This window comes from Arctopsyche grandis, chromosome 12 (genome assembly GCF_051622035.1).
Source record: "Arctopsyche grandis isolate Sample6627 chromosome 12, ASM5162203v2, whole genome shotgun sequence".
Lineage (NCBI taxonomy): Eukaryota > Metazoa > Arthropoda > Insecta > Trichoptera > Hydropsychidae > Arctopsyche > Arctopsyche grandis.
Window position 1 is genome coordinate 19,445,474 of NC_135366.1, and position 27,871 is coordinate 19,473,344.

General features: G+C 33.9%; 1 pseudogene; it reads left to right on the top strand.

The window, feature by feature from the left end:
• The first annotated feature begins 14,089 nt into the window (after positions 1-14,089).
• Positions 14,090-16,204, top strand: LOC143920456 (phenoloxidase 2 pseudogene; annotated as a pseudogene).
• Positions 16,205-27,871: the final 11,667 nt, after the last annotated feature.

The following is a 27,871-nucleotide window of genomic DNA, read 5'->3' on the forward strand; positions in this document are numbered from 1 at the left end:
AACATTTCTTTTATTTCATATAATATTATTTTCAACACGTCACTATAGATTTTAAGCACGTACTATAAAAGGTTTTAGAATTCCTACTTTATTATTTATAAATTTACTATTTATATCCGCAATAAAAATTAAGTTATTAAATGTTTAAGCAAAATGGGTTTTCGTTTCGAATGAAAAACGACACACAGCATATCGAATTAAAAATTAATTTTAAAACATTTGATAGGTCCTAGTCGTACTCCATTTATCACGACACCATCCCTTTGAACGACCAACCCCATAAAATGGTAAAAAACAGTAGCGGCACGCGAGACTTTCACCTGCATGTCAATTGCGTATAACCATTCGTCAAATTCGCACGAATCCACCAAACTTCTTAAAACATTTTTTTAATCATAATACTCTTTATTTTTTTGGATATTTCACGTCAAATCGCATTTCGATTATGACCATTTTCTGCACGAGAACGTTTTCACCGAAAAATTATGCATCTTATTGAACATTTCATACGTACAACTTGTGTATAGGATGCGAGTCTATAAAATTCGATATATTGTATTGCGAATCTGAAATCCTCTTATTTTACGTCAAATTCTCTATGGCTCTCTATATATCTCTCGAATTTTACAAAATCCGATTACTTCGCACTGATGCCGGTCCCCGAAATAATAATTTTTGAAGAGAATGGTTGAGATATTGTGCTCTCGGTAAGAAGACAATGTCTAGAGCGTTTGCATAAAATAGTGTTTTAAGAAACATCCGAGAAAAGATAAAACTCAATTTTGAAACACGATAACTCTCGAAGTCGTCGTGCATGAAACGAGTTCAAAGTTTTAACTCGATCGTTGCCAGAGACCGACAATCGTTCCGTCTAATTATTCATTCGTGTATTTCTTTGTGTTTAATAATAATCCGAGACGTTTAATTATATAAAAGGAAATCTTTTTGAGATTCTGTTTGCAGAATCTCAAAAAGATTTCCTTTTTTTGCAACACTGTTTGACATTCGTATTCCAAAAAAATTATGATTTCAAATATCATGTTCGTGGAAAACATCAAACGGTTTAAACTGAAGGTATTTATTTCACTTTTAAATTATATATAAAAATATATTACATTTATTTTAAATTTTGCACTATTATGTATGTACATACTTATACATATGTACATTGCTTTATAGACAAATAAATTCATTTTATTAGCCAGATCTTTTTCAATAAAGGTTTTTTTAAGAAGAAATACGGACCATTGAATTCGTAGTTTAACATATATTGTCTAGTTTTACATAAAAGTATAAAATAAATCTTCCGAATTGGAACTCACAAATAGGATTACAACACTTAGACCAAATACAAAATATGTATACCGATAGTATCATCTATTCCATTAAATCAATATTTAAAAATTTTGTCATAAGATTCGTATATTATAAAGTCTAATGAATGAGAATTATGATTAACAATACTTAAATAAGTGAAGAAATTTTAATGACAATAGACAACACAATAGATAAAAATTGACCAAGAGAAGGGTTTCAATACTATCCATGATAGTTAAAATAATATTAATGGAAGATGTAGAAAATAACAGAGTGAAGATAATAAAAAGCTTGTCAAAATATTTACAGTTAATCCTCTAATATAGTTATTTTTGATTCATCATATATACATATTCTGTCTGTCTATCTGTCTGAGATAACGCTCGCCGTACCATAATAGTCGTTTCGATTCGACATACATACATACATATGTACGTCACAGCTAAACCACTTCCAAAAGGCATATTTGAATATAATAATAAAAGAAAAAAACATGTATACTGTTCGATACCAATGTTTCCTCTAGGAAAATAGACGGCGCTAAATCTTTGAGAATTAATTAATTTTTCAATCGGTGTTTTATATTGTTTATATGTAGGTAGATAGGTAGTTTTTACATTTTTCTTCATATTAAACAATTAAATATAAGTTAAATATATTTAAAAAGTATTTGACAAAAAATCGACCGGATACGGATCGACACATTTCTTTTAATTTTTTTATTTAATAACTTAGCCAGCAGCATAGCTCGGTCGTTAAGCTTCTGTTTAGCGTCAAGAAGGTGCCGGGTTCAATCCCTGAATGAAAATGAATTTTTCAGAGTATGCTGTTGGTCAGACCTGGATTTGTGACTCCAGGTTGATCGTTTCCTATCAGAGTTTGCCAATTTTCTCTGATTTCATTGTTGAAACGGTTCCCGAAAAAAAAATTGGTTAAAAATCCTTCCTAGCTACTATGTCACCACTATTTGAAGTTTGATTAATGTACAGTAAAATTTATGTACAATTCATAGATGTCTCGTTAATTTGCGAGTTTTCCAGTGTCTCGCAATTCAACAACTTATAATAAAAATCCTGCATTTGTATTTGTAATTGACCAGGAAGGCGCTATGGGATTTACCTGTAAGGCCTTCCTGGTATATATGTAAATAAATAAATAAATAAAAACTTAATATGCCAACACCCATGCGATGGTATGTCATCGGATACAACACTAGTATAAATATATTGATGTATGATTGGCATTTAAGCCGGGACCATAATTTTTGTATTATAGTACTTTTTATATTTATTTTTAATATATTAGTACTTTATATATTTAATATTTATTTTTTCTATTTTAGTACTTTTTATATGTATGCATTTTTTATATATACTTTTTAAATATCGTTCTAATATTTTTTTCTCTCTTGATATATTCAATGACAAAATTATTATTTCAACAGATGAACATACAGCTGATGTCTGTTCTCGCAAATAGATGAAGTTAAAACAATGAAAATAAATATAAATCATACGCATACATATGTACGTTCACAGAGCAGTTTGAGAAGCTGCGGCATGTGATAAAATTGAAACATATTCTATTGCAACTGCGAAATAGCGAGCGGAGCGGTATTAGCGACTCCAAACAAGACGTATTACCAGAGGGCTCAGCGTCAAATCTTAATATTACATGAGAGAACGGGGGTTGTGCTCAGTCTACCAACCCCCTCTACACCCTCAGGGCACACTGAGGGAGTTGAGATTTCCCGGCGCGCAAATAAGTACCCCCAGCCACCTCTTCCACACCCCGTACCACGTCTCGGGAAAATCATGGAAATCCGCGGCGCACGTGTGCGTCTGGACAGCGCAGATAACGACAAATAAACTTTTATGCGAGGTGCGCGAGTGTTCCGAATCATTTGTCGCGGATACGGAGGTTGTCCCCAGACGCTGTATGTGGTGTCGGATAGTTCCGGATAGTGCCGGATAACGGCCTTAGCAGATCGCGAGTTACAGCCCGGCCCGTTAGATAACTCCGTATAACGGACACACTTCATAACCCCATGGTAGATACCACGCTAATAGAATAACCATCTGCGAGGATACCCTAATATACATACATATACATATGTACATATATAAAATTGAATATCAGTCAATAGGTACATATGCATATGTTCTTATCAGTTACTATGTATAATGTACATTTCCACACCATTTAACTAATGAAGCAGTCATTTTCTACATTCTTGTTAATGAATATTATTTCCTATAAATGCATAATATATGTATATCATGTATGTACATAATTACTATCTTCCCAAAAGTTAAAGTATCAAACAAACTATCAAACTATCTTCCCAAAAGTTAACGTCAGGGCTACAGAAAGGTATACGTCAGGGCTGCGCTCTTTGACCCATCTATGTATATACATATGTATGTATATAAAATTGAATGTCTGCTTGTTTGTCTATCTGTCTCATATAGGCTCCTAAACCGCTCAACCGATTACGATAGAACTTTCAGGATTTGTTGTATGCATGTCCGGAAAGCTTTCTGTGAAAAAAACGAAAGCCAAAGTTTGAAGCGCCATTGTGTAGTCAAGGAAATGTGTTCGTTGGTAACCACGTTACCACTTGATTTATGACGACACGGCGTTGAAAATACGTTAGTTGAGCTCCAACCATCAATTGAAACGGAAACGGGAACGCATCGGGAACAGGAACGGGAATTGCATCCCTTATTCTGGCATTGCAATACATGTCGGGTTTAGCTAGTATTGTATAATGTACATGACGAGAGGAGTGCTGGAAAAATTGAGAAAGCGGAATCAAGGTGACAGGTATCAAAATTTCTAGCCTACATAAGATACGGCGATGATATAACACTCGTCACTATCACAGATGAGCAGACGGTTGATCTACTTAATAAAATGTTACATGAAACCAAAAACCCCCCTTTGAGATAAACAGGACAAATAGAATACTAGACAAAGCAATGATTGAATTCCTATATTTTGGATCAGTTATCTCAAATTATAGTGGATGTGAAACTGAAATTAATAACCGAAGATGCTATGACAAGGCTGATCCAAATCTGGAAGAAAAAATCTATCATTACATCGAAGAAGTTTCATCTAGTCTAAACATTTTTTTAGTATTTCTTTAGGGTGTTGAATCTTAAATCATTACAGTCAGAGAAAAAAATATATAGGCGAATTTGAGATGTGGTGTTGGAGGCGTGTGTTGAGAGAGTATTGTGGAGAGCCAGGAGAACTGAATCTGTTCTCGAGGAAGTTAAGATCGCCAATAGACTGACATCAGTCTGTCTTCAAAGAAACCCGGATAGCTTGAAAATAATACTTTTGGTTGAACAAGTGGCGGGTTCTCGTGGAAGAGGAAGGTTTTCTACTCGATGGACCAGACAGGTCCAAGTCTCCACTGAATATTTTATGACAAGTCATTACGCTAGCGGATTGTCGAGAAAAACAAAGATGAGGATTGAAACGGCTGTTGGACATGATATATCACAACCCTCTACACCGAAGATAATGACTTGAGAAGAATGTATGCACATCCGTAGCAAAAATATAACAAACATTATAAATTATTTAAGAACTAAGTCTTTAGTTTTATTAATGGGGTTTTTAATTAACATCAAATATATTTAAATGGGAGTTACGACTAGATTTAGCTATGATAAATAGTAGACATTGAATAGATTAAAATAGCAATGGGTAGAATATGTGGCTAGACGAAAAGTGCACGAATGGTACCTTAGATAAATTTCTTACAACCCCGATAAATAGGCGCACATTATACAGGATTGATATGATTCTAATTATGATAATGGGAATTAGATGTGTACGTATGTATAATATAGTAATTAAAAAATCTAAATTCGAGAGTATAATAATAATACTACTGATTTTAATAAAGTGGGAAAATAAATATAAAATTATATCAATTTTATATAAATTTCACGTGACGTAAATTGAAAATTGTTTAACTTAACCAAACTACTTGCAAAACATTCATAAATGTACATAATTTGTTATCATGGTTTTAGGATAGTTAATAAAATATGTAAATGAATATTATACTACAGCAAGGTGAGAGATGGAAAAAAAGAAAAGGAGATTGCGTCGTCTATTTATAATTTAGGTCAAAATAGGTCAATTGCGTAAAACGAGTCTCCCTTTGAAGCTTAAGGGGTCCGGCGCCCTGACCTAATCATTAACGGTGGAAAATGCCTTTCACGTAAAGCTGAAGTGGCCGTTACAGAAAAGCGCACAAAACGTTGAGAAAAGTGTCCCGTTGTATACGGAGCTGGATATATCCACTACCATTACACTACATATATACAAAATTAACGTATTTTAGCGGCAGTCAATCGCAAATGCCGGGGCTTTACGAGCAAAACGTTATACAGTGCTCTTTTGATAGGAACGTGGTTTACTGTATCAGTCGGAAATACTTTTTCTATATATCTACATATACATACATACATATATGGTATCAAATAGGACGATTTTCATCTACATTACGACCACAAAGATTCATAAACAAAATTATACGAATTACATATATTGATTAATAAGCCGAATTATACAAATCGTAACTGAGCAAAACGGTATTCAGTGCTCTTTTGATAGGAACTTGGTTTACCTTATCAGTTGGCTTTACTTTTCCTATACATATGTACTACTTATATGTCCATATATACGGTATCGAATAGTACGATTTTCATCTACCTTACAACCACAAAGATTAATAAACAAATTATACGAATTATATTGATTTATACGCCGACTTGTATACACTGTACTTGCTGACTTACATATGTATATATATTTATTTATTTATTTTAAAAAATCAATACCACAGAGACTTGACAGGTTGCCCCAAAGCGTCAATGTGATTTTAATACAAATAATAAAAATCATAAAAATTACAAAAAAAACATCATAAAAAAAATAATAAAAATCATAAATAAAAAAAAACATAAGAAAATAATAAAAATCATAAATAAAAAAAAAACATCATAAAAAAATAATAAAAATCAAGTAAAAAATATGTACACAAAATAAAAACAAAGAAATAAGATTGAAAAATTTATATCGTGCTATTTAGGATGTGTTCCACCAACTCAACATAACTGGCATCGAATAGGTCCAAGTAATGTGCCAGTAAGTTAAGGAGTCGAACAGCTCTCGAGAGGGGGGAGTTCATGAGCACGTTTGATTTAGCCCTAATTGGTAAAAATATATCATGTTTTCTTAAAACTCTACGATTTTCCGGGGCCCAGAATTTTAGTTTCTCCAGGATAGTGGGATTGTGAATCTCTCCTCTAAGTAATTTTACGAAATGTTTCCCAAGAAATAAATCTCTTCTCTTTGCCAGGGAGTTGAAACCCAAAGATCCCAAGACAAAGGCACTATGGAACAGATATGGATAAAATCCAAATGTCTTCAGATATAAAAATCTAAGGAATTTCCTTTGGACTCGTTCCAACATTAGAGAGTAACGAAGTTGATAGGGAGACCATATAATGGAGCCAAACTCGAGCACACTGCGAACTAATGTACAATATAAGAGACGAATGGCAGTGAGCCCTAGTTCGGACGAATTACGGATTACGAATCCAAGGATTTTTGTTGCCCTATCACAGATATTCTCAATGTGAATGTTGAAACTCCAACTATTTTCGAAGACTATTCCCAGATCAGATATAAATAATTCTCTCTGAAGAAGAGAATCATGAAATTTATACGGATATTTAATAGGAGAACGAGAACGAGAGTAAGAAATGACCCGACACTTTAGGATATTGAAGGGAAGTTTATTAACATTAGCCCATTCATAAATAGAATTCAAATCCTCTTGCAAATAAAGAGCGTCAGGTAAATCAATTATTCTCTTATAGATTTTTAAGTCATCCGCATATAATAAAAATTTAGAATGGTGAATAGAAGATTGAATATCGTTGATAAATATTAGGAATAATAAAGGGCCAAGATTTGATCCTTGGGGAATCCCAGAAGTGGCAACATACTCATAAGAAAAGCAACTCCCAAACTTAACGAATTGACGTCGATCCTGTAAATAAGAAATAAAAAGACCAACAAGATTATAAGTAAATCCAATAAAACTTAATTTACTAACCAAAATTTTATGATCAACTTTATCAAACGCCTTCTCAAAATCAGTATATATTACATCCATTTGATTATTACAATCCAAAGTGCTGGTTATGTCATTAGAGAAACATAACAAGTTGGTAATGGCTGATCTGGCCGGACGAAAGCCATGCTGCTGATCAATGAGCATACTTTGAAAGTGATTAAAAATGTATCTGTGTAATATTACCTCAAACATTTTGGCTGGCGCTGACAAGATAGTTATTGGTCTGTAGTTCCTTACACAAGATTTATCGTCCTTCTTATGAATAGGAGTTACTTTAGAGCATTTCCATAAATTGGGGAATGAAGAGTTCCTTAGAATTAAATTAAAAATGAATTTTAAAGGTTCTAAGAGACTAACCTCACATCCTTTTAGGATGTAATTAGGGATGGAGTCAGGACCGGAAGAATAAATATTTTTTAACTTTAGAAAGCCATATTTCAGATCGGAAGAGTCAAGATGATTAATCGCTAAAGTGGGGAAAGTAAATTCCGAGTCATTGGTAGGTTCCATGGAATCAGTAGGATTATTGAAAACTGATTTAAAAAAGTCGGCAAATCCATTAGCAATGTTTTGATCACCCTCTAACAATCCAGAATCATTGTACATAATGGTCGACTTTACACGATTTACACGTTTAGAATTGATGAAGTTCCAGAATTTCTTAGGGTTTTTAACTATGGAACTTTCACAATCAGCTACATAAACATTATATGCATTATTAATTAATTTCTTAATTTCCGTACATAAAATACGGAAATTATTTAAGATAAGAGGATTGCTCGATTTCTTCCAGAGTTTATGTGTTTGATATTTACTTTTTAAGAGATTAATAATTTCTTTAGTAAACCAAGGCGGATAAATCCTTTTACTCGTCACTAATCCTTTCAACCGAAAACAATCATTAAAAATAGAATATATAATGTCATAGAAATTAGAGAGGGCCAAATTAACATCTTTGCACTCATAAACTCGCTCCCATTGACAATTACAAAGAATATCATTTAAATATTTGAAATCAACATTTGTAAATAACCATCCATTTAGGACAGAGGTATTAAGACAGTTATTTATTAAACGAAGTGAGGAATAAGTTATAGTTAATTTTAAATGAATATCAAGAGCAGGATGATAGCTGTCTTCAGGAACCAAGGAATCAACTGAATTTGAAATAATAATATTCTGACAATCTAAATTTGTTAATAGAAAATCCAACATGGAATTATTAAAATAGTTTCGAATAGTATTAATTTGTTTTAAGTTGAATAAAGATATAAAAAAATTAAGGTCATCAGGAAAACAGTTAGAAGAATTCAGATTAAAATCTCCAGATATAAAAATGCGACCATTACTTAAATGTGAATAATTAGATATAATTAAATCAAAAAATCGCTTATAAATATTTGGTGGAGATCTTGGTGGAAAATAAATAGTACATATGTATATAAAAAAAGGAATGTTAACAAATCTTAGTTTTAGCCATACACATTCATGAATGTCCTCAAGATGACTAAGACTTTCAACCGAAATAATATTTGTATTTTTAACTGCTAGAAGAACACCACCACCTCTGGCAGATCTATCATGGCGATATATATTGAAACTGCTGTCAAGTACTTCGGCATCATGTACAGATGAGTTTAGCCATGTTTCAGTAATAGCAAGGACGTCAATAGATCTAGAAGCGGCGTTGTTGTAGAATTCCTTGAGTTTTGTAACATATGTATATAGATAATTTTTTTTTTGTACATATGTATATAGATAATTCAGCTATATTAATCAAACTACATATTATGCAGTACATTCATATTTAGTATATCCTTAAAAATGACTTTATGGCAAAAAGCTATACCTAAGCTTGATTTTATATTATATATGTACATTTGTAGTGAATATTTTATTCGTTCATTTTCAAGTTACGAATCGTTTGATTGTTTCCGCTCCATTGTCTCTCCTTTCCTTGAATGTAGGAAAAATCAACAAAAGGTATACTCATCTTATTTTTTTTTAATTTCACACCCTTTTTACAATCAGTAAAAGATGTTCCCTGTAAAGAACTTGATATTTAAGAGGATATTTTACAATATAAAGTAATAGAAATGTTTGTCATGACTCATATAAAATGGCGTGTTTTAAAATCAAGAATTTATTAAAAATTATGAATAAGTATATTAATCGTGTTGAGAGTGTTTGATTTATTCAAATTATGTTAAAATGTTAGTTTTCTTTACGCTATTTAAATTTTAAATAAATCGCAAGAAACACGCACGTTGAGGGGGTGGTTGTAAGACGCGAAAGCGGGCTCTGTTTGCCAAACACAAACGTGAGATTTCCCGCATTTTCCCGCGTTGACTGGCAGCAGTTTTTGCTGGTTGGCCATAAGTGAACATTATATGGCCTGAGGCACCTCTTTTCCCGGGCACAAACGCGCCGACTATGTAGCTTCGGAAACGTCCAAGGAAACGTTTCCATTACTGCGGGAAATTCCGATTTCCCATCCCAGCATAGGTAACAAAGAGAAAATTCAATTTCGTCTTTAAAGAAAATTTCATCAATTTCTCAATAAACTAGTTTAATTATTTCATACATTATTGGATTTTATCAACATACATACATACATGCTTCCAAGCAATCCCGAAGGGAAATAAATACCGAGGATATTCAAGCGTGCTCGATTGCGATGATCTATAATCAAAATAATGGAATGAGACGTCGCTTTCTGATTTGTTAACATTTTTGCGGTCGTAAAGGAAATCACATTTGATCCTTAGAGGAAAACTGTAATCTGATTACTTTCTCATTCCACGCGCTTTTCAAATGTTTGACTTTCATCTAAAGCTAATTCAAGACACAAATTGACCTATATTGAAGAACATGTATTTACAGCTCTTTCACTCCAATTCACTTTTAACAATTTCAATAAATTCAATTTGAATAAACATAATCATAAAACAGTTATTCATTTTACTCATAATAAATCATCTATCATAGTTTCATTATATATTTTGTACCACGTAAGCGAAATCACGCGTCAAAAATGACGAAGAGTGACTTTTCTTAATGGTTCTTATAAACACAAGCGTATCATAATTATACTTTAATATATATATTATACTACACAAACAACCTAGATTTCATACAGAAATTAGTAAAAATTAAATTAAATAAGTCGTATTACAAACGAGTATATCATACGAATTACATATGTATGTTTCAGAATATGAATGCTTTGAAATAATATAATACATAAAACTTAATTTTTAATTTTAAATTTGAGGAATGCAAATGGTTAATTTTAGTTAATTGACGCAAGAACAATGTATTGTTTAATCACTGGAATAAATATTCCGTAAAAGCAGGTTGGCAATTTAAATTGGGAAAGGGCGAAATACACTCGCCTTTACAGATCGTTCCAAAGCGAAAAGTAAACTAATACGATGCGATCAATATAATCAATACAAACATTTATACAATGCGAATACATCCAAACATCATTCACATTGACATTTATGGAGAATTTTTTTATTATACAAATTGGTGACCCTCAAGACGCTGAATAACTTGAGATTTGCAAGAGAGATTGGAAAGAAGATGCCAATTTTACAGCAACCGTTTCAAATAAAATCAGAAAAATTGGCAAACTCTGGTAGGAAACGATCGACCTGGAGTCATAAACCAATGTCTACTAGTGGGAATCGGACCGTGACCACTCTGCTTGAAAGCATAATATGCCAACCACTAGTCCACGTTGCTACGCCAGCAGCATGGCTCGGTGATTGAGCTTTTGCCTAACACCGAGAGGTCGCTGTGTTCGATCCCGCGAGTTGACCTCGATTGAAAATAATTTCAAATGGCAGCTTCCATTGATCCGAATTGCGATCTTTTACCGAGTGCACAAGCGTGTGCATACAGGCCACTAGTTAAAATATACCGAGATACATCCACACAATGGTTAAACTTATCAGAGTCCACAAGAGTAATTATAACGGCGCTTAAATTTCACAATACAAAGTCATACACGTGTGAAAAAATAAATCAAAAATGGCAGAACGACATCCTCAGATTTGAAACGGACACAAAACGTTCATTGCAGGTCATGTGCGCCAGTTCAAAATCCGTTTACGAAGCATACACGTCTACGTAGCCTTTGTTATCTCGTCTGCTTCACTGACGTGAAGCTTTACTCGTGATTTCCACCATTCCACACCCCCCCTATCCCACACCACTTTCGACATTTTATTCCGTTTGAACTTGAGAAAATACCGTTTGGCACTATATACTGCCAGTATTTACCGTTTTTATGTATTTATGTTGTTGTGTTCGTGTGTTGATTGGCCGGGTGTCGTTGTACGAGCTTCGTCACAGCTCGTTAGCAAGGGCACGCTGCCTCCAGAGGTAATACAAAGCCTTTGATCTCTCCTTCTCTTTGGCATTTCAATTAACGGCGACGTCTTGGACGCTGTGAGAACCGAGGGGTGGACGACGAAAGGTCGCCAATTTGACACCCCTGCATACAAATGTATACGCGTGCTACATACCAGTGGCGTGCGGTGACTTTTCAACCAGAGGATGCTGTCCAAAACAAGATCAGTTTATTTTTTTTATTTTATTCTTCCAAACATTGTCATATTTATATTTATTAAAATTTCTTTGGTATGTTTTCGTTTTTTATTGAATGAATAATCAACATTGGTGTGGGTTTTGGGCTCTTAACAATAATATCTTTTTCGTTATATGGTAGAGAAGCAAATTTTCTTTTTATTACATTTTTAATTAAACAATTGCAAATATTATTAACAACGGCCATAAATCCACTTGCATTGTTTCTTTGGCTATCTATATTTAGAGCCACAATAAATAATAATTTAGGACTTAATAAATTACAATAAAATAATAAAAGTAAATAACTTAGGACGTAACGTACGAAATATCAATCAAAAAATCAAGCGAAAGTCCATATATAAAAAAGCGAATCAAGTCCATACATACGCAAAAGTAGATTTTGCTTCCAGAGCAAGTATCGAGCGAGCGAGATGGCTGTAAAGTCGTCTTACTCATGTGCATATGCAAGAGTGACATCTCACTTGTGCGCATGCGCAAAAGATTTGTAGAGAACTTCAGCATCCAAGGTGATACCAGCTAGGTGTGAAACAAGCATCGGTCGCGCAGACCGCTACGGCCTTTCAACGGGGATTTTTGTTTATGTCAATTTTGGATCAGACAAAAGATCGTACTTATCATAATCAAAAATAAATGAAGGAGAAACAAAACTAAGAAATTCAGAAAACAAACGAAAATATTTTTGACGTAAATTTTAAGGGACGCGCAGCATCCAGAGGATCCATGGACGGCACGCCACTGCCATATACATATATATTAATAGCTATGGATTATGGGGCGAATTATTCTAAAGTGGACATTTGCGTTTCGGTGTTTGCGAATGTCTGTTGTTTTGCTGTTTCGGTGACTTTTTACGTCTTCCGGGCGAAACAAGTTGGTAATTTGTTGTTTTCATTTCGCATTATATCACCCGGTTGACTGTGAGGGTCACCTTAAAAGTTTCGGAGGCATGCTCTCGAGAAAGTTCTTGCGAGAATAATAACAAATTAGGGCAATCCTTGTGTCGAAGGAATCACGGTGTCTGTCTGTAGAACTTCCGGCAGGATTGTTACCGTAGTAGTACATACATATAATATTTACACTTCCATTCCGCGTATTCGAATAAACATCATATTATAGAACATCCATAAAACAATGAAAATTTGCTTTTGTATTCATTTTTGAACTAGCAACATTTTTACGAGGCTGTTATAGCCAACAGTATTTACGTGTGCGGCCAAATGTGTCTCACTACATTCTGACAGTTCTATCTTTATGTTGAACGATTTCCACTTTCTAGCTTGATTTTGGGCTGAGAAAATCTATTCGGAACTGCGATATTTTACTAACCTTTTATCATACTCGATTTTATAAGCCATTTTAAAGTCGTCCTACTTCGTTTTGGTAATCCCACATGTCGAAGATTATATTTTATTACAATCGAACATGTACACTTACCTTTACAGATCGCTCTAAAGCGACGAGTGTATAGATACAGATGCGATACAATAATACGTACAATACAATAATACAAGCGTTTTTATACAATAATTCATACAAACATAATCCACAATGACATAATCCACAGTCAATAAAAAACATTGTAAATACAAAAGTGTGGGATAAGAGTGTTGCTTCTCAAAATCGAAAAAAGACCTTATCATTTTAGTTTCAGTGGTTATGCGGTTTACAAGCGAACATTTCCAAAATGTTTATTTTAAAAATCTGACATGAAAACATGAGGCTTATCCGACATCCTGGGATAAATGCAATCAAATACATTTGGTCACAAACTTACAATACAACTTAAGATACCATCACCAGATAGATCTGAACGAACAAGTATTTGTTTTTCAACAATGCTCAAGTATCACCGCAAAGCTTAAAATTCGATAGTAAAGTCCTTTAAAAGCGCTTGCTCGTCCCTAGCAAAACCATTCGATCACTGGACTCTAAGGACAGTGTTTCAGTTGTTCTTTTGTGACGACCAACGAATTCGCTTCAACGATGACTTCTACCGAAGAAATCAAGAACAACCTCAGCCTTCTGTTCGAGAGGCCAACCGAGCCTGCCTTCATGGCAAAGGGGCCCAATCTGACAGCATTCGATGTACCAGAAAACTTCCTGCCCGATCGCTACAAAAACATTGGCACCCAACTAGCCAACAGGTTCGATTCTCAGAACAAAATCACTTTGAAGAACGTTGCGACGCCGGATATCTCGATTCCCATGGAATTGGGACGTCACGAGCAATTCTCCCTGTTTATTCCGAGACATGCTGAAATGGCGGGTCGCTTAACTGACATCTTCATGAAGGCAATAAGTGTCGATGATCTGCAATCCTTCGCTGTATATTGTAGGGACAGAGTAAACCCTTACATGTTCAACTATGCGCTCTCGGTTGCCCTGTTGCATAGGACCGACACTAGAGATGTGCCCATTCCGAGCGTCGCGGAAATCTTTCCGGACAAATATCTGGACTCTGGCGTCTTCTCCAGAGCTCGAGAAATAGCTCAAGTCGTACCCGAAGGTTCAAGGCAAGCCATCGTTATCCCGAGAGACAACACTGCTTCTGACTTGGAACCGGAGCAGCGTGTTGCCTACTTCCGTGAAGATCTCGGCATCAACATTCACCACTGGCACTGGCATCTCGTTTATCCATTCTCTAATCCCGATCGCGCAATTGTCGCTAAAGATCGCCGTGGAGAACTATTCTACTACATGCACGAACAAATCATGGCTAGATATAACGCTGAACGTTTATGCAATCAGTTGACACGCGTCACCAGATTGAGTAATCTACGCGAGCCGATACCAGAAGGATACTTTCCGAAGTTAGATTCGCAAGTTGCAAGCCGAGCCTGGGCACCCAGATTTGTGAACACTGTTTTGAGAGATGTCAACCGCCCAGCTGATAGATTGAGGATTGATATAACAAACATGGAAGCATGGGTTGCAAGAATACGAGCCGCTATAGCTCAAGGATATGTAGAAGACGCAAACCAAGTGAGAATCCCACTGACGAACGAAAGGGGAATCGATATTTTGGGCAATCTTATGGAACCAGCAGCTGTACTATCACCCAATTCGCAATTTTATGGAAGTTTCCACAATATGGGACATATGTTGTTAGGATACGCTCATGATCCTGATGGCCGATTTTTGGAGGGATTTTCTGTTGTTGCAGACTCATCAACTTCTATGAGAGATCCTTTGTTTTATAGATTGCATGCTTTCGTCGATGAAATTTTCCAATCGCACAAAATAACTCTTCCTCGTTATACTGTAGCTCAGCTCACTTTCCCTGAAATTAGAGTTGCGGGTGTACAGGTCGAAGTTCAAGGAGGTCAACCAAATCGCTTACAAACATTTTGGCAGAGGAGTGAAATCGACATGGCCAGAGGATTAGATTTCGCACCACGCGGTTCAGTATTTGTACAATTTACCCATTTACAACACATGCCGTTCTCCTACAGGATTCAAGTTCAAAACACTTCTCAAAGCCAAATGATGGGCTACGTACGCATATTTTTGGCGCCAAGAGTAGACGAGAGAGGTCGAGCTTTGAATTTCAACGATCAACGACTGCTCATGATTGAACTGGATAAATTCAGAGTTGCTTTGAGAAGCGGCCAGAACTTAATCGTCCGAAGATCAGACGAGTCGTCGGTGACGATCCCCTACGAAACAACTTTCCGCAACTTGTCAAATAGACCAACAACAGGAAATAACTTACAAGAGTACAACTTCTGCGGCTGTGGATGGCCCCAGCACATGTTGATCCCCAAGGGTACCGAGCTGGGCATGCAGATGGATCTGTTCGTTATGATTTCCGACTACACCAACGACAGAGTCGAACAGAATGGTAATAACAGTATTTGTGCTGAAGCTGATAGCTATTGTGGTATCCTCAATAGTCTGTATCCAGACAGACGCTCTATGGGCTATCCGTTCGACAGGGTCGGCAGAAATGGTGTGAATAATTTGGCAGATTTCTTGACACCCAATATGATCGTACAACCGGTCACCATCACTTTTACAAACCAAACTCGAGTAAGAGGCACCAATGCCGTCGTTACCGATAATGTTGCTGACAACACCACTACAACCAATCGCCCATAAAATATAAACCATTACTTATCTTCCTCTTTGATGACTTTCAGCTTTCACTTATGCTTATTCCATTGATTATTTTTACTATTATATACATATGTTAAATTAATATAATATTTAGAATTTTAATAAAAAAACTTGAAAATTATAATCAAATCTTACTCAATATCATCATCACCTTTTCCACTCAACCTATTTCGAATAATAATAAAAGCAACATCTATGTAAAAATACATACTTTTCATATTATCCAATTCCGATTTCAAATTCGATGTTGACTTCGGTTTTTTTTAATTATATTATTATTTTTTATTGCATAATTTAATTGGCATAACTGATTCACGATTTATGTTTCAGTTGCGATTCCGATTAATTATTGCTATTCATATTGTAACTTTATTTTAAATCATGTATCAATCCGAAAGCACCCGTTGAAATTTCAACGGGCATAAAACTAGTCTACATATAAATAAAGTATATGATTTAATTGCTTAACATTTCTTATATTTTACTACCGAGAGTCAAAATATTATTCTTAATTGAAAAAATATAATAAACTTTAAAAGTAAAATCCTCGTAGGCACAAATTTCAATTTCAACATGTTTTTACGCTATCAAAACTTTTTATCATATATCTCGACCCTCACGGTTTTGTAGCTTCAACGAAATTGATATTTATTTTGATAACATTTTCAAAGATTTTCAGTTTCACTCAACTTCTTAATTCCCTTAAAAATTATTAAAAAACAAATTTACAACCAAGATTTGATATCAAATCAAGAAATCTACGCTTTAAGCATTTCAATTTGACATTTAACATTCGTATCTTCCATTTGTGGTTATTTAATGCATAGTATAAAGCAAATTGTAAAAGCTGCAATGCTCGTGGCGAACTTGAAGAAAATTGCGTTTTACACAGACGCTATTCTTTTTTTTTTATGTCGGCTCAAATCAAAGAAAGAAACGCTCACAAAAACCTTTCCAAGAGTAGTCGCGAAGTTTCAAACACAAAGCCGTTTTCTCAAGTGCATGCGATTCTTAAAATCATTTCGAAACACACAGAAGTATTATATATGGGCGTGAGCTATTTATGTTATACATACATATATACATATATATATCCACCTTGGATGAGAGAAATTTGGGTTAAAGTTGGCCCGGCTCAAGTACCATTGAAGGCGAACTGTTAAGGGTTGGCACAGAGTTTTGGTTGCGGTCGTATTGATTTCCTATTAACCTTTGTATTAACGTTATTGACTCCCTATCAATGTGGCCCGATTCTGCTACAATATTAATTAAATCGACTAATTGACTTCGGGGCGGATTTACATGTTCCTCTTTCCACTTTCGATGTCTTGCACGCAATTTATTAACATTAAGATTTATTTAACAACCTCCCACCCACACTCTCCTTATATGTGTGTACATAGGTACTTATGTACCTACTATAATCCAAGAAACACCTAATTAACTCTTAGAATTAAACTATGAATTAACTCACATACGTTTTGATGCTTTCGATGGTATGTACTTCAATAAAAGTTACGATCATATTAAAAACAACAATATTTTATAAATAATTTACGTATGCATTTTACTTACAAACAGAAATACACACCATGGATTTCTATAAATCACTTTTTCGTATTTGTGATTGAAAGTTTAATAAATAAGATGAAACTAGCATTGATATTTGTCTCTATTTAATTGATCCGCAATTAGAGCCTCAGCGTAGCTCATTGGTTTAAGTCCCAGGTGGAATCGAGTAATTATTTGATTTATGTATATTGTACGCTTCTGGCAAGATATGTATGGTTATTAAATCCATATGGATCATCTCCTGTTAGAGTTTGCCACTTTTTTTTAACCTAATTAAACTGCTATGACGGATCCAAAAAAAACAGCCGCTTCCCCTTCTCCGTTTTTCGCTAATTCAACCCAAATCCGAATATTTCGTTAGTTTAATAAACATATGCTGTAGAATATCTCAAGTATTTATGTATGTTTGACCATAGATGTTGCTTTGGAGCAACCTGTCATGGCACATGGTAAAAATGAAATATTTTACATTGATATATACCAGGAAGGCCTAGCAGCTAATCCCCAATACGCCTTCCTAAACAATTAATGACAAACATTGCAGATTTTTTATTACATAAATCGCTGTATTTTGAGAGGCTAAAAAACACGAAATTAACAATTAATTAATTAATTAATCCATAGAGACATACATATATGGCTTTATGCATGTACATAAATTTTTACATATTCTACAAAAATCAAATTCAGATATTTGTGAAATAGTGGGTAGGATGGTTTTTGTCAATTTGATGGAGGAACCGTTTCAAAAATAAAATCAAAAATGATAAAGTGAGAAACTCTGACTTCATTAATTAATAATAATTCATTATCCGACAATTTCGCGAACGTTTGAATAAATTAATACATCATCATATTTTATTTTTACATAGATATATACCAGGAAGGCCTAACAGGACTAATTAACCCACTAGACCCAGACCCAGACCCAGCCTAGTACACTAGTAGACCCAGGTAGTTACAATGCGCCTTCCTAGACAATTAATTACAAACATTGCAGCATTTTTACTACATAAATCGTTGTATTTCGAGAGGCTGAAGAACACGAAATTAATAATTAATTAATCCATAGTGACATCTACATATGCTTTAAACTTGCACATACGTTTTTACATATTGTACATAAATCAAATTCAGATATTTGAGACAGCGGATATGATGATTTTTGCCAATTTGATGGAGGAACCGTTTCGACAATTAAATCAGATAAATTGTCAAACTGTGATAAGAAACGATTGAATTGGAGTCATAAATATCTAAGTCTGACCAGCAGCATTAAAGAATAGCACGGGATAGAACCCGGTAACCTCTCGGTGCTAAACATAAACGCAACCACCAAGCCATATTGCTGACTAAATAAATATATAAAAATAAATAAATAAATGTTCTCAAATGGTTGGCAAATGAAAAACCGAAAACATGTGAATAATTTCCATTTTTTTCGATTAGGTATTTTGATATTTCATAGCAGAAGTACATATTTGATAAATGAACTGACTTAATTTGTAAATATAATATAATAATTTTTGATGATTCGGTATAAATTTACTGGCCAAAAGTTTATTTGCCATATTCAAGCGTTATATTTTTAACCGTTGTTGGAAATATTTCTTCCGAATATAATAATACATTATCTAGGGGAAAATACTCTCTTTCTCTTGAGGGAAATAAAGCAATTAAGTAAGTGGCAATTCATTATATTTTAGACAACAAGATAATGAAAAAATGCAAATTTTCAATGGAAGTCCAAATAAAACTCATATCAAAGTAGCAGATTCCGATAAGACAGTGTTTCTAAGTAAGAAAATTTAAATAATACCTACATTAGGAAGTATGTATGTATATGTAATCCAAAGATAGCTCCTCATCTCATTTAGCTACATCAGACATCCATAGATGAAGGACAATTTAAAAGTTTAGCGTACAGTGAAAATTTAATATGCACGTCACGAGTTTAAATGTGAAATAGCTCCAGTGTGAAGATCGAGGTACAAGAGAGTACAGATATGAGCCGTCGAGAAAAGTTGGCTAATTTGCAAGTTTTTGCCATAGAAGTCGAAATAATAGAAGGGCGATGAGAAAGTGCAGTGAGCCGGGGTTTTGTACGTCAACCGTTCGTCGCATCTGCATCAATTTGGATTTGCATAAATTTGCTCATTTTGTATGCATTAGCCGTGGCGAAATCCGACCGGCCATTTGTTTCCTTCCGTTTCGCTTTATTTGCCTGAAAGCTAAGTGGCTTCCTCTTCAATTATTCATGCAGCCACCGCGTAAGAAATGCAACACTGAATGCAACGTTTCGCTTATTAGCACTAATGAACAGTTGCATCGGGCGCATAACGATTAAACTGCAATGTCAATCATTCTACGGGTGCAATTAATGATAGTGGATTGCAAGCCCTTTCCCAATCTAGCTCACCTGATATGCATCTAGCACTCCTGTGTATAATATCCAATCATCTGCAACTATTGATGGTTATCCGAAGCTTTGATGAATTTCTAGTAATTTCGTGAAACGTTAACGTCTATTAATTCTCGTATGCATATAATATGTAGTTTCATACATATGTACATATATATTTTATTTGATATATGTATGTCTATTCCCTAAAGGTATAAATACAGATTACCTAAACACAATCTGTACTTTAGATCGTCGACTTTAGAGAATCTTTTGTTAATATTATGTGATTTTAATTAATACTATTAATATTATTACTTTAATTGATTTAATTTAATAATTATTAATATTATTTCTCATATATAACTAATATTTCTATTTTGAAAGTGTAAAAATAAAATCAAAAATATAATACGTTTGAAAAATTCAGTTGATTTCGCATTATTACAAAACTCCATATATTATTACTACGTATACACATATGTAGATAAACTTAAATTTTAGTACAAAGATATATCAACTTAATATGTTTTTATTTTATATACGCAAAATAGTTGATAGTATGTAGATTTTACCACTGGAATATTTCCAAAATAAATATATGTTGGTTCTGTCAAAATTGAGCTACTGTAATTTCCTTATGCGATCGTAAAAATGCATCCGATCGAAGTGCATCGTCCGCAGGTTAAGCACGTATAAACGCTTATTGCGATGAGAGCGAATTCAACGAAAAATAAAATAAAACAAATCGAAGATATTGCGCACGCGTAGTGTGCTCCCACACCGGAAACAGTACCAAGCGATATCCGGTTACTCACCTATTTATGGATCCCTGTTCGGATATTAGTCATGCCATTCTGGCATATTTACAACATCGTCCAGGAAGTACTCCGACGTGGCCCTCGACTTAACTACCCCTGCATACGATGCGCACATTGTACGCGAACAGGGGCGCCAAACGATTTTCCCACGGAGAAAAATCGATTCAGCTAATCTCAAAATATATTTAACGGTCAATCGAAGACGATAGATTAAACCCTTTTTTTCTTGTGTTTATCTCAATACCATAAATAACGTTTGAATAAATTGAATAGCGCCTCGGAGTGTTTTTATCCGCAGTTTCAGCGCTTGGATCGAAGTCGTTAGGAGCTGAGCAATAAAAATTATCACGTGAAACCATTAAGGTGCCCCACCCTGAAACTTTAGGGGTGCCCTTTTGTAGCCGCAACCGCTCCCTCTCACCGTATAGCAAAACAGAATGATTATCTGGTTTAATTGCGGCTGAAAAAACTTTTGTTTGTGACGCGCGGCCAGAAATTACTGCCGAATTAATTTCCCATCTTCGTCCTGCCCGAAGCACGCTTTTCCATTTAATTTTTAAATATTTTTATACACACACACACACACATACAAATGGCGAGTGGAAATCCGCGGAGAGGAGAAGAAAGGGGTTAGATTAAAATTTTTCAAAGTTTTACGCGTGCACTTAATGGGATTTTGCTCAATTTGATTTTAATGGCGCTGACAAAGAAAGCGTATAAATTAAGTGGTTATGCTTCAAAAAATATTAATAAATTGAAATATTACAGGCCGTGCTCAGCATTTATACAATTATAATATACATTCTTATTTTAAACCATTCCAAAATTAATGACCCGTATTAAGCTTGTTGCATAACTAACCTTAAGAACCGAACTCCATTAAGTACATAATCAAAACCAAACTATGACGCTGCGTCTTCACACACAGAGTTATCCCTTATTTATAGCTATACTGAAATGATAACAATCTTTTAAAATATAACTACAAAAACACTTTTACTATCAATTTACATAAATCGTGAATTATTGCATATTCAATCTCTATCTTCATTTAATTTTTTTAATAAATAAAAATGTTGTCAAACGCTGTGAGCTGTCTGTGATGACGTACGGTTGCAAAGCGGTTGTGTATCTCAATGTTAGCATAATAAGAGAAATTGCGATGCATGCCATTTCAGAAGAGCATGTCGAGGATCATGTGAGCAGTAATGAAAAACACACACGTATTGCAATAGGTACATATGAGGCGTTATATTGTACATACATATGTTTATCGAATCAACTAAGAAACAACTCCATTTTCCAAGTATCGACTTGTTTATATTGACGGTGAAATAGCTTAAAATAGACCCTAAAATGGCGATGTAATGACACATCAATCTAATTAAGCCCTGACGAGATGGTGTCATGTCTTCGGGGCGAGAGAGTAAAATGCATTTACTTGAAAATTAGTAATGTTGATCCTTGAGGCCCTAGCTGGCCAATTTGTATGTGCTTCGATACTGTAACAGATACCCAGAGGCTATTATCCAACATTATAAGCCGAGGTAGTGCTATCTTCAAAACAAGGCTTGTTATTTGTAGTTTCTATGTACTTATATAATGAATGAAACAAATATATGTATGTACTCGTATAATAGAAGTGTGTTGAATACAGAATGTACATTTATTCTATTCAGCTTTCACGTCATTGAATTCGCTCTATGTAGGTAGCCGGAATTCCGTATGAGCGAATAAAAACGTCAAAAAATATTATCTTAATTGTCGTCGAGATAAGATCGCACATAAATAGGGTGGTGGCTCGCACTCGGAAAATTGCAGGGAAGGTGTGATATCGGCCCTTATCTGCTAACGGAAAAACCATTTCAACGAAGGGCAGAGAGAGGGAAACTTTTGCTTCATTTCGCTCGCTGAAAAAAAGAGCACATTAGCACGCCAGGACTTGGGAAAAGTTTTACGCGACCGAACAAAATTGAACTGGTGTGTTTGTGTGTTTGTATGAAGTGATCGGGAAAATTTTCTATGGAATTTTTTCCAGATGATACTGTATTACTTTAGAGCTGCTCCGTAAACCTTGAAGATGGGAAAAGTAAACTTGAACTTTGAATTTTCAATAAATACGCGTATACTACACCGGAATTGATGAAATACTTTTTTATTTCAATAGAAAAACTCGCATCCGTTCTAAAACACTTTGAAAAGATAAAAATCACAAAGGAAATCTTACATTTTTGATTCGATTAAAATAAATACACGATCGTGAAGTCTCTTGTGTTTTGTTTTCCAGAATTAAATTTTCACCGAGTAGTGCATGAAATGAACAAAAGAAAAGTGTGTACCGGTTGAAAGCGCTAGACGTTCATTTGCTTTCATCTAATTCAGTAAAAGCACGTCCTGATGAGAGCTTCCTCTCTGGTGTGACGCCTAGATCCTTGTTATCCCGATCCTCGTCGGAAAAGAAATAGAGTGGCAATAAAGGACCTGAAATAGGATGCGACGCTCGGTTTTCATTAGATCAATCAAACGCTCCTAGTGAGAGAGAAAGGGAGAAGAAAAAAGATTTCCCTTATATATAAATTGACGCCATTAATCCCGAATAAAGACGGACAAATCTTCAGAATAAAACCATGTTCATTCTACCCAATATACGACATTTATTACACGAATGAAACAATAGTTATGTACATTGGATTTGTCTTATTTCTTTAATAATATCTACGCTACTCACAAGTGCATTGTAGTGATATTACGAGCTCCTGAGGATCACATTGCCGTATCATCATTCTTGTTTGCCGGCTTAAGGAGTGACAAACGCGCACCATAACCGGTCGCAGGACACGCGTTTCGGATGAAAGATGACACTCGTTCTCGGAGTGGGTCCATTCCGAAGATCCTTCGAGTCGGGCCACTCCTAATCTAGGACTGATGTAACGGCCGAGCCAACCTGAATTACGATACGGACCTATGTCGACCTGATTTACTGATTTACTTTTATTTCAAGAGAGGAAAATGTATAAAATTGTTTTTTTTTTCGTATGGAAATAGTCCGGAACATACAAATATATAAACCTCTACCTTTCAAGTTAGACATAAATTGAAACCGATAACTAAGGTCTTATTTATATTATTTTGATTTAAATTAATTGACGACATGAATTTTAATGTTGTCTTGATGAAGGCGAATAATTGAGATGAAAATTTAACGGCTTTACATACATATGTACATTATAAGCATAGACTGAATTTTTTTTTAATTGTTTGAGAATAAATTTCCCATTACACATTTTATATTGAATCGAATGTGGAATTCAAGTATAAAATGCTCAATATTATCTACTTGAATACTGATAAACGTGATTCAAAAGATTCAGCTTAAATTTCCACGCTCGTTTAATGAGATTTTGGAATAATCTGGAATTATATACACATGTACGTAAATATAAAAGAACATTTTAAAGAAAACAGTGACAAAAGCTACCAAATGACAAAAAATTATTTTAATGTATTGCTAATAAAACGGTCCATTAAAGATTAATTAATAATAATTCATTATCCGACAATTTCGAAAATTTCGCGAACGTTTGAATAAATTAATACATCATCATATTTTATTTCTGCATAGATATATACCAGGAAGGTCTAACAAGACTAATTAACCCACTAGACCCAGACCCAGACCCAGCCTTTCTAGACAATTAATTACAAACATTGCAGCATTTTTACTACATAAATCGTTGTATTTCGAGAGGCTGAAGAACACGAAATTAATAATTAATTAATCCATAGTGACATCTACATATGCTATAAACTTGCACATACATTTTTACATATTGTACATAAATCAAATTCAGATATTTGAGACAGCGGGTTTGATGATTTTTGCCAATTTGATGGAGAAACCGTTTCGTCAATGAAATCAGATAAATTGGCTAAGAAACTGTGATAAGAAACGATTGAATTGGAGCCACAAATATCTAAGTCTGACCAGCAGTATTAAATATTAGCTGAGAGGTTACCGGGATCAAACCCGGTAACCTCTCAGTGCTAAACATAAACGCAACCACTGAGCCATAATGCTGGCTATAAAAGCCTTGTAAAAAACGTTACTAGTTATTCTGGTAAGCTGCGCTCATCATTATTTTCTTCATTTGAATGTGATGTATGAGTGGAATATTAATCTACTCTCTTCCATTTGGGCCTCGCAGGGATGTCTTGTATTTGTAGCTTGTTCTTATTTATCGGAACAGGCTGCAGTTGCAAGACATTCCCTTCTTTGTATTTTTACTACTTATTGAATTATATTTGTAGTTTATTACTCATTTAAAATTTCATTTATCCGCTATTTTTACATACCTTCCTTACATTTCACTTACGATTACAATTCAGGAAAAAGTTTTCCTCTTATCCGATCGTTTTCATACTTTGCCATATTGCTCATTTTGGTCATCAATATAAGTAAATGGATCCTCCGCCATTACGATCGTGCAAAAATATCGTGTAAGACGCGTTTGAAATTTGAATTTCTTCGCGTTTGAAATTTTAAATTTGGGTTCTTCCTGTAATGGTCCAAATGGTTCAAAACTTTTGAATAAATGAAGAAATAAAATAATATATGTAATTGGTAAGACCTTAAGGATAGAATACCGAAATAAAAATAAAAAATATGTTTGGTTAACTATTTCTCTTATGATCTTGGAAACAAATACGAATTCATATATTAAAAGCTTTTCTCAATATTATGAGGAACTAAAAAAACCATATTGCTAATATGTATTGTTATGGATTTATGCTGTTTTTCTTTGATTGTGTATTGTATATTCCATCAGTATTTTTTTGGATTTTCAAGCGCAGAGAAAAACCCGTTATGGACCTCCGTCCCGTATGTTTGAAGTGCGAACGCCAGGAGCGCTTTTCAATAAACGTTGAAAAATGTCTCACTTCCAATGGAAATTTGTTTTCATCGGGAGCTTACACGCGGGCCGTGTTATGCGCCTTAATGTCCTTCGGAAAGCTCTCTCAGGCAGAGCTTTCGAAAGCTCCTAAACCGAAGAAGGATAACGTGGCAGCACGACTCGACTGTAACCAATTTATATGGAAATCAACGGTCGTAGATCTTCACGCGTTGTCTCCCGCGTTGACAAACATTTCGTTCTTTCGTTCGCATCGCTAAATTTCATTTTTACAATGGCAATCTATTGCACTTTCGAAATAGCTTTTCAAACCCACCATCCCGTTTAATGTGCAATCAAAATTCACTGGAATTAAATTCACTAATCTATTTGTAGTATCGTCCAACGAAGTTGTAGTTAACTTATATTTTATTGCCACTTAGATATATATATATATATATATATATATATATATATATATATATATATATATATATATATATATATATATATATATATATATATATTATAATATGAAGCAATATAGATAACTTTTAGTGCTCGCCAATTAACCACTAACAAGAAAAGTTCACGTTTTCCCGACGGATTTCTCTCCACTGAAGTACATAGTTTATTTGAAATTTTGTTCAAGTAACTATCCATTGCCGACGGCAAATAATGAGCGAACATTCACTTTGTTCTAAAATAAAAATAATTAATATATTATTAAAAAAAACAACAACAAATAAATTTATTTGTATAATAATTATTTTAATGTTTCAAAAACAATAAATACTTGTTTATGTTTTGAATTTAATAAATAACTGTATTAAACACTATGCCGAAATTCAAATCAACGGTGTAATTTAGGGTAAACCTTTAGATCGAGAAAAACTAAAACAGTGATCGGTAACTAGCGGTTCTTTATAAGATTAAATGCGGTTCTCACCTGTTCTGCGTAACATTGAAAAAATAAAACAATCTTGAAACGTTATTTTGTTTCAGCTTCAAAATATATTTAAGTACATATGTATATATTTACGTATTATTTTCATGGTTGAAAGTATTGTATAGTATTTATTATAAATTCCATTACCATTCTATATTTGATTATTTTAATAACCAGTAGGATCAATCAATGGTAAGCGTGCAATGCTTTCAAATGTGTGGTCACGAATTAAATCCCTGGCTTTGTGCTGCTGGCCAGATCTTGTATAGACTTCAATGTTGATTGTTTCCTTTCAGAGTCTGCCAATTTATCTAATTTCATTGGAAAAGGTTCTAAAAAATAATTATTTACAATGTCTTACCATACATATGTATGTATATGTCGTTTAAAATAAAAATGCGTCTATACCTGTATAAATAAATAAATATAAAAGTCTATCATAAGTTATATTTTAAATCTATACCATTTTAAAATCTATATTAAATTAAATCGATTAACTAAGAAAATATTTATAGACCGTAATTTTTATAAAGAGTGGATCGCTTAAATTAAAAAATCAACATAAATAATTAAATCACATTAATTGGAATAAAATGCGACTTTGACTTAATAAAATAATAATAATTATATTTAGTAATAATAAAATTATTAATTAAATATTTGTAAAATAAAATGTATAAAACTTGTAAATATCACGGTTTTTCCCTATTTGGCCATTTGTTCAAAAAGAGTTCGCGACCACTGTTATTTATTAAAATAATATTTGATTTACGAATTTCAATTTTGAAGTTGTCCTCAATTTCAATTTTGAAGTTGTCCTCAATTTCAATTTTGAAGTTGCTTCAATTTTGAAGAACAAGATTTATATAAACTGTTATATTATACTACATATGTATATGTAGGTACATATGTTTGAAATAAGATAACACAAAATTGCTTAATTATCTGTTTAATTTTCAAAAATATTAATGACGCAAACTGTTGGAAATATTCTTCCAATGTAAAATATTAAACGTA